We start from the raw sequence: 8943 nt of genomic DNA on the forward strand, positions 1-8943 counted from the left end.
CTTGGCCTAAACCCACTCAATTCAAGAAATCTATAAAACACTTTGATGTCTAATGAAGCAAGGGGCCTCTTGCTAACATTATTTTTAACTCTTACTTTAAAAATCTGTCATAAGTATTTGAGCACATATGTATTTCTAGCTGACCTAAGTTTTTAGGATCAAGTTGGTTTCATTTGAAATGATAATACTTTTTATATGGCTTGAAATTCAAAAGCTACAAAAGGCATACAACAACAACAACAAAAAAACTCCCTTTACACTGTATCTTCCAAACATGCATGTTCCCCATCTGGAGGGCAATAATGTCACAATTTCTTGGATATTCTTTCAGAGAATATTTTCTGAATGTACAAACACACTTATAATTCTTCTTTCTTTTCCCAATTTTAATCAATTAGTGATACACGGCTCTGTTGTTTTTTTTTTCCTTTAAAATACATCAGAGATTATTTGATACCAGTAACTAAGGAATATTCTCATTCTTAAAAAAAAGAAAGAAAGAAATCTAATAAGGAAACAGTCTCTATGAAGACACCTTAAGAGAAACACGAGAATGCAAGTAAGAAACAGCAAGATGAGACAAAAATAAAAGAAAAAAATCAGATAAAGAAGATACATTGGGAGGCAAACAAGGGATAAGAGATGCTGTTGAAAACATAGTGAGGGAAATAAAAAATAAAAATTAGAAAAGTAAATAATGGAAATTATAAGTTTAAAAGAATTAGAGGGAAGATGAAAGCGACCAGAGACTGCAAAGGGACACAAGGTACACGTGGTTAGAACTCCCCACCTGTAATGACAACAATAATGATGTCAATAGTAATGGGATAGAATATATACTTAAACGCATAGTTAAAAACAATCTTTTCTCAGATAAAAGAAAACATGATTTTAAGTGAGAAAAGCACACATTACATCTGAGAAACTGATAATATAGATACACATTCTAGTAAAGTTATCTGAACTTAAAGAAAGAGTCCTTTCGGTAAGTAGGCAGAAAGACCCGCCTGGCTTCTGATTTCCTCCCAGCAATAGTCAACCCCAGAAGACAATGGAACAATAACTCTAAGGTTAAAAACAAACAAACAGCACCAACCCCACGACCCGAAGATTTTATATCCAGCCAAGTTGCGCTTCAAATGTAAAGGTGATAGAGAGTTTTGAAATTGCACAAACTCAGGGACCATGACTCCCAAGAGACATTCTTGAGGAACCCTCAAAGGGTGAACTTCAGTTAAGCAAAACCACCGCAGCAAGAATGGCAGTGAAGGTGCTGTCGTGACGAAGCAGGAGGGAAAGAGCCTAAAGTCCATCTGCACTGAGGATACAGACATGACACAAGTAACAAATAGGGGCAGCTGGAGAAAATGGGAGGTAGGGTCCATCTGACCATTACCCTAGTCGGAGGATGTGATTTAAAGCTGCCACACCAAGTATGAGAAGTGCAAGCAGATTATACTGCTCAAATGTACATGCTAGGAAATACATTATTAAGATCAGGTTATAGACGAAAAGGAGGGCAGAGGAAGGATCTGATCTCATCACTGCCATCTAAAAAAATAAAGCAGTAAAAGTAAGTGTAATATTATATTTATCAAAGTAGCCAATAAAACAAGAATATGCACCTTAAATAAAAAGACTCTATACAAAAAGCAAAGAAAACAGATTGTATAATCGAAGACTTTAAAAAAATATTCGAAACATAGAAATACAACATTAAATAGTGTAACAGATAAATGTCAGCCATAAAATTCAAACTAGAATGTCCAACATTTCAACTGGTACAATTACAGGAAGAACCATAAAATCATAGCTCTGCAAAGGAGCTGTGCATCCACCTAATACAGCCCTTCATCCTGCAGTTGAGGAATGTGAGGGCTATAGAGGGGCAATATCTTACTCAAAATCAAACAGAAACTGGAGAGTAGCTTTCAACTAGCATGTGGCACTATTTTCATTATATGATACTTGAAAAATTCATTGGTAAAATGTATTGTGAAGACTTTTACACACATTGGCGCATTCTGTTGAACACTCATCAAGAGGTGGTGTCCCAGGCTTCTCCCCTTCAGTCTGGGCTAGCCTTAGTGATTTCTTTGTCACCAACGGAATGCACAGAAGTGATGACACAGCTGCTGAAGGTATGTGAGAAAAGGCTAGGTAGTCTCTGCCCCTCTTATTCTCTTGTGACACTCACATTTGGAGCACTGAGCTGCTGTGAGGCTGCCATGTTGTGAGGAAGCCCAGGCCACATACAGGTGATGCAGCTGATAGCCTCAGGGAGGTTCCAGGCAACAGCTTTATGTGAGTCCCTGTGGCCTCTGGCTACTGAGTCACAGTCCCCCTTCTGCTTTCTGCCATTGAGTCTCCTTAGCTCAGCCCCAAGACATTGGGGACCAGAGACAAGCCATTCCCACCACTGTACGGTCCCTGAATTCCTAACCCACAGTATCTCTGAGCATAACAAAATGGTTGTTTTATTGACGCTAAGTTTTTGGGTCATTTATTACACAGCAGCAGGAATAGGAACATTCTTTTTTTCCCTACTACTATGGACTTTTAAATGGGGAGCAAAGAGGAAAAATTCATTCCTAGTCTATTTCATCTTCATTTGAGGTCAACTAATGCCAAAATACTGTACTTGATTTCAGAAGAGGAATGAAATAAAACTTGGTTCTGAATTTTAAGTTTCTGCAGCACAGATGTTTTTGAGGAGCAAATATAAGGCAACCCCAAGAAGTTTTTCTTTTTTAAATGTCATGAGATTTGGGGATGATAAACACTTGCTTAGCAGTACAGTTCTTGAGCAAATATCCAGGCAATTAATCACATGCATACAAAATGTGTTCCCTGTGGAGAAAAAATTTTTTCTTGGAAAATAGGGTTTACTTTAAAAGTATTTGTAAACAAAAGCAAAGCAGGGGCTTCTCTGCTCTCATGTACAATAAGACTGATTTACTTTCATAATGTGAACATTTTTTTTTCTAATTTTCTTAATCCAAGTAAGCAAAGGAGGATGAGAGCTTGTGCTGTTGTGAAGTATTTTTGGCAGCCACTGAACATGCGTGATGACAGTCCAGCATGGCAGTGAGCTTCGCTCAGAGACCTGGAAAACCAAGGTATTGCACTAAGTGTTTTTATTAGTCTCCGATGGCTGCTGTAACAAATGATCTCAAACTTGGAGGCTTAAAACAACAGAATTGCATTGTTTGGCAGTTATGGAGGTGAGAAGTCCCAAATCAAGGTGCTGGCACAGACACATTCTCTGAAGCCTCTAGGGGTGAATCCTTTCCAGGCTTTTCCAACTTCTGCGGGTGGCTCACAATCCTTGGGGTTCCTTGTCTGGTGGCTGTATCACTCTAATCTTGGCTTCAGATTCACCTGGCCTGCTCCTCTTCGTGTGTCTGTGTTGCTCTCCTCTGCTTATAAGGACATAGCTCATATTGGATTTCGGGTCTCACTACTCTAGTTTGATCTCATTTTACTTGACTATATCTGCAAAGATCCTATTTTCAAATTAAGGACAGTCACAGGTATGGGGTTAGGGGACACAACTCAACTAACAACCATGTCCTAAACAGAGATCTAAATAAAGGGCTGTGATTGTGGGAAGACGGGATAATTAACCACAGGGATCCCTTTGCCACTTCTGAAGTCTGAAGAACCTGGATTTAAACACTGACTAGCTGGGAAGCTGTGTAAAAGCTTTTTTATTTCACCTCTTCAGTCTCAGAGTACTTACACGTAAGTAGGGATTAACGGAGACAAGTGTGGCCATAGATCAGCAACCTGGGCACCACCTTGTCAGAAATGCTGGAACTCAGACCTCCCCCTGACCAACTGAGCCAGAATCTGCATTTAAGCCAGAGCTCTAGCTGCTTCAGGTGCACGCTGAAGCTTGAGGAGCACTTAGCACTGTCCTTAGGGCACTGTAATTTGCCAATAAATGCTAATCCCCTCTGCCCATAAACACCACAAAGCACTGAGTTTACGTTTAACTTAACTGTGGACTGAAAGGAAAGAAGACAGGAGAGGAGGCCATTCTTAGAATCTCTCCTTCAAAAAGGATTGGCTAACTAGCAACAGGCTGGTAGTGAGACACAAACTTTTGGGACTCTTGAATCTGTCAACTTGTTTTGTTTTGGAGTGGGGAGGTAATTAGGTTTATTTAATTAATGGAGGTACTAGGGATTGAACCCAGGACCTTCTGCTAAGCATGTACTCTACCACTGAGCTATATCTTCCCCCCCAAATTTTTAAATTTTTGTAATTTTTTGTTTGTTTTTATTTTTTAATTTCTAATTTTTTTATTTGAGGGGAAGTAATTAGGTATATTTATTTGTTTTTAATGGAGGTACTAGGGATTGAATCCAGGTTTTTCTGTTTGTTTGTTTGTTTGTTTGTTTGTTTTTAAGAAAAGACCACTCACTAAATGGGGAAAAGAAATCCAGAGATGGGATGCAACTCAGGCACATTTTAAAAAATAGTGTTATTTGAAAGAAATAGGTGAATTCATAGGTTACTAGTGTATAATTCTTGTGGGAATTAAAACCATTATTTAAATGTAAAAACAGAACAAGAACCTTGGAAATCACATCTCCATCCCTCACAGCAAGAAAAAAGCTGAACAAACAGAAAATCAATGACTTTTCTTAGATCTTAGAGAATTGAGCTTCCAGGATAAACCACCACGGTGAAAGTTGGAGAGACAGGTGAGGACAGAGAACATGGACCACACAGACCTGCCTGCCTGAAGCAGAAGCCACTGGAGCCAGGATCAGGAAGGAACACTTACATGGTATCTGCAACAAACTGCTGGATACTGAGGATGAACTAGCCATCTAAGCAAGGATCCCCCACATTTTCCTGGATTTTACCTCTGCCACCCCCACCAGGTTCTCACAGCGAGGACAGAGAAAACCCCCTTGTTTGGCTGGGGTGAGGGGAGTAGCCATTTTGAAATATGTCACAATAAATGCCAACCCAGCAAAAGATTCCGGCCAAATCTTGACTTAGTAAGGGGAAGCTTTACTCAAAAGAATTATTGCAAGGCGTGAGGAGCGGGGAGGAAGACTCTCACAATAGGGGGAGGGAGACTATGGAAGTAGGCAGTGCCATAACCATAAGATCTGCAGGCTTCTCCAGTCAGGCAAAAAGGGGTTTTCTTTTATACAAGGAGTAAACAAGGTTAGAAAGACGCAGCTATGGGGGAGTGGAGGGAAAAAGGGGCATGATCAATCAGATAGTAGATCAGAGAATGTTCTACTGGGGCTAGCCTCTTCTCAGGAGGGGCTGTCTGCTGGCTCAGGCGGAGGGTGGGCAAAGTTAAGGCGTCCAGGGCAGGAGAGCTTAACCAAAGTCTGACTAATGCATTTGGTTCCCACTGATCAGTGGTGACAACACAGTTCAGCTCGTTTACGAGGCAAAGATTGGGAACGTGGAGGGTCTGTGTCTGGCCTTTTCGTAACTAATCAAGCGGAGGTGGGGAGGGTGCTCCTGTGAGATGTGTCTACTCACACGGGGAGGAGGGGTTTCTTGCAGTGAGACATTTTCTCTGAACACAAAGGATGGGAGATCTCTTAACCTTCACTGTTTTCCAGGAGCTCGGGGTTCAGGTACTATTCAACACTGTCAATGCCAAGGGCTTCCAAGGACAACGTTAACGCTCTCACTTATTTCTTCTCTGACTCCCTTTCTTTACACAGATCTGAGTTTCTGACCCTCATCCTTTTTCTTCTCTATGAAGAGCTTTTTAAAATATTTCTTGCATGACAGGTCTACTGGTGACAAATTTTCTCAGTTTTTGTTTATCTGAGAAAGTCTGTATTTCTCCTTTACTTTTGAAGGACAGTTTTGCTAAGTGCAGAATTCAAGGTTAGTGTATTTTTATTCCCCTTTCAAAACTCTGAATATTTCACCCCAGTGTCTTCTTCCTTGCATGGTTTCTGGTAGGAAGTCTGATAAATGCTGATCTTTGTTCCTCTGTAGGTAAGGTAAGTTGAAGGAATGTGCAATGCTGAGATTATGATAATTATAAAGTGGAAGAGTAAATTGTGTGTGTGTCCCTTATTGCTTTGGTGCATCCTCAGAGATAATCCCTAGTAATTCGAGTGGTTTGATGCATTTTTTTCTCCCAGGTTTTTCTTTTCTTTTTCTTTTTTCTTTTTTTCAGGGGCAACAAAAAGATATGGCTTGAGTGGGATAAATATCATCTTCCTTTAAAAGTTCCATAATTAGCTAAATAAAATAGATTACTCACTTTGCAAGCAACTTCAGACTAAGTTCCCCAGCTTACTCCTTCAATTCTAGACCCTTCTCTGTAATATGTAGGTATCATTTACACAGGTAAATATAAACATGCAAATATGCTTTTAGAAACAAAAATGAGATTGCACTCTGCACATTTTTCTACAACTTTCTTTTCTCATCTAATAGCCATAATTATACTAAGGGCATATTTGCAAATCAGTTCATATAGATCTCCATTGTGTTCCATTTGTGGGTGCACACAGACTTTTTATCTTTTAACATTCAGACTGTCTGCCATCCAAACAATGCCACAATGAATATCCTTGCACACTGTTATATCATATAGATTGTGCTGTTATATCTGTGGGACAGACTCTTCAAAGTGAGATGGCTAGGACATGGGATGTAAAAACTTAAAGTACTGGTAGACATGGCCAAATTACACTCTAAAGAGGTTGTAATGAACTATTACTAACAGTATACATGGGTGTTTGTCTTAGCTCCTCTTCCCTTCCCCTTATTAACACCTTATTAGTAATTTTTAAGATCATTGTCAATCTTACAAAAAACACACACATACTCATTATTAAATTTAAATTCCCATTTCCTAGTAATTAGTGAGATTTAGATTGCTTTACCTGTTTTTTTGGGGGGGGGGATCAGTTGTATTTGTTTTGTGAATTGCTTGTTTATAGCCGTTCCTCTTTTTTCTATTGAGATGTCTTTCTCTTACTGATTATTAGAAACTCATTATATAGATATTAATGCCTTGCTTGCTAATTACTACAAGTATTTTCTCCCAAAGTCTTGTCTTTTATTTATGTTTATATATATATAAACCTATTCATTGATACCACTACTACTCAAACTGTGGTTGGCAGAGTGACTATAAGAGAAAGTGTAGGGTGGTTGATAAAAATGGAGATTCCGGGGCCCAAGCACTCTCTGAGAATTTCTGGGACTCTAGGACACAGGATTTAAAACAAATCTCTTGGTGGTGAAAACACTGCTTCATAGTCACTTAATTTTATGTCTTACATAGTTATTTTAAAAAGTGACATTTTATGCCTTTGCATGTACTTAGATTTCAATCCATCTTAATTTTATTCCTGTTATGATCCAAAACTCCAAATTAACTGTATTTTATTTTTAATGTCTTTATTTTAATTATGCCAGGAACACTTATTAATAATACATTCTTTTCCCACTAATGCATCATCCTTATCATAGATTGTGGTTTCTCACATTTCTGTACTTTTAAAAAGAAACATCCTTTTATTCCTTTTTGTAAAATATCATGTACTTATTATAAAGGATTCATGACATGCAGAATAATAATAAGAAAAAAAATTTTTAAACCCAGCTGTAGAAGACAGAATAGTATTCCTCCAAAATTCATGTCCACTTGGACACATGATCTTAGCTGGAAATAGGATCTGTATAGATGTAATTAAGTTAAGATAAGGTTATACTGGATTAGGGTGGGTCCTAATTAAAGAGTTGGTATCCATATATAGGACAGATGCACAGTGAGTGCCATGTGAAGACAGAGACTGAGATTGGAAGCCACAGGACACCAAGGAAAGTCAAGGATTGCCAGCAACCATCCACCTAAGCTAAGACAGAGGTATGGAATAGGCCCTTCCTCAGAGCCTCCAAGAGAACAAACCATGCCGACATTTGGTTTTGACCTGTTAGACCCCAGAACTGCTTTCTGTTATTTTATGTCACCAGTTTGTCGTACTGTAGGAAACTGACAGACCAACTAATCAGAAATAACCGTCTTTAACATTAGGTTGTCATCATTCCAGGTGTGTGTATCTGTATTTACATATGTAAAATATTAGACTGACAGAAATATTTCCAGTATAAAGAGGTAATTCTGTACATTCTACGTTATTAAATATTATTTTACTTAAATTTGTCTCAAGAAAAGGAATAGATCTGTCCTACTAGTTCACTGATGGTTTTTTCTATTTCTTGGTGTTTAATTTTTTTCATAGGGCAAACCCTTATTACTCTTCCTTTTCAAGGTTTTCTTGCTCATTCACAACTGTGTGATCTTCCATACAGAACTTAAAATCAGTTAGTTCCAACTTTTCCCCAAGAGAATCTGGGACTCTAATGAGAACTGCACTCATTTTGAAATCTGACTTGGGAAGAATTGGCGTATTTCCAGTACTGATACCTCACCCAAAAATATGACATGTTTTTCATTTATTCAGGTCTTGTGTCTGCCTTTCAGCAAAGGTTGAGGGATTTCATCACCAGGATCTTGTAACTCGTTACAGTTTATACCTGATTATTTTATAGTTTTTGATGCCATTGCAGATAAATTCTTTAAATTTTATTTTTAATAGGTTATTGCTTGTTCAAAAGGAAAACTGCTAATTTTTCTTCGACTTGGCCCCCTAGAGTCAAGCCTTTTACTGAACTCAGTTTTTAAATTGAGGCATCTGAGTTTTCTAGGCATCAGTGAATAGTAAGTAACGCCGCCTCTTCTCTTGGGGGGACTTGGCAGTGACATTTCGCTGTTTGTACCATTGAGGGCCACGACTTCCCCGGCTAGGGCTCGGTGGGGTTTACCGGTTCCTGGCAGGGGCTCTGCGACCTCGGCAGGCACCCTGCTCGGCCACCTGCTCCCCTCCGGACCTGGCGTCCGCACTCCTAAGACACGACTGACACTAGTTCACA

General features: G+C 38.9%; 1 protein-coding gene across 1 annotated transcript in view; it reads right to left on the minus strand.

The window, feature by feature from the left end:
* The window catches only part of LOC116668466, a 38250-nt gene that overhangs the window by 28341 nt on the left and 966 nt on the right, over positions 1-8943 (minus strand). The window lies entirely within an intron of this gene.

Source organism: Camelus ferus, chromosome 14, assembly GCF_009834535.1.
Source record: "Camelus ferus isolate YT-003-E chromosome 14, BCGSAC_Cfer_1.0, whole genome shotgun sequence".
NCBI classification, from domain to species: domain Eukaryota; kingdom Metazoa; phylum Chordata; class Mammalia; order Artiodactyla; family Camelidae; genus Camelus; species Camelus ferus.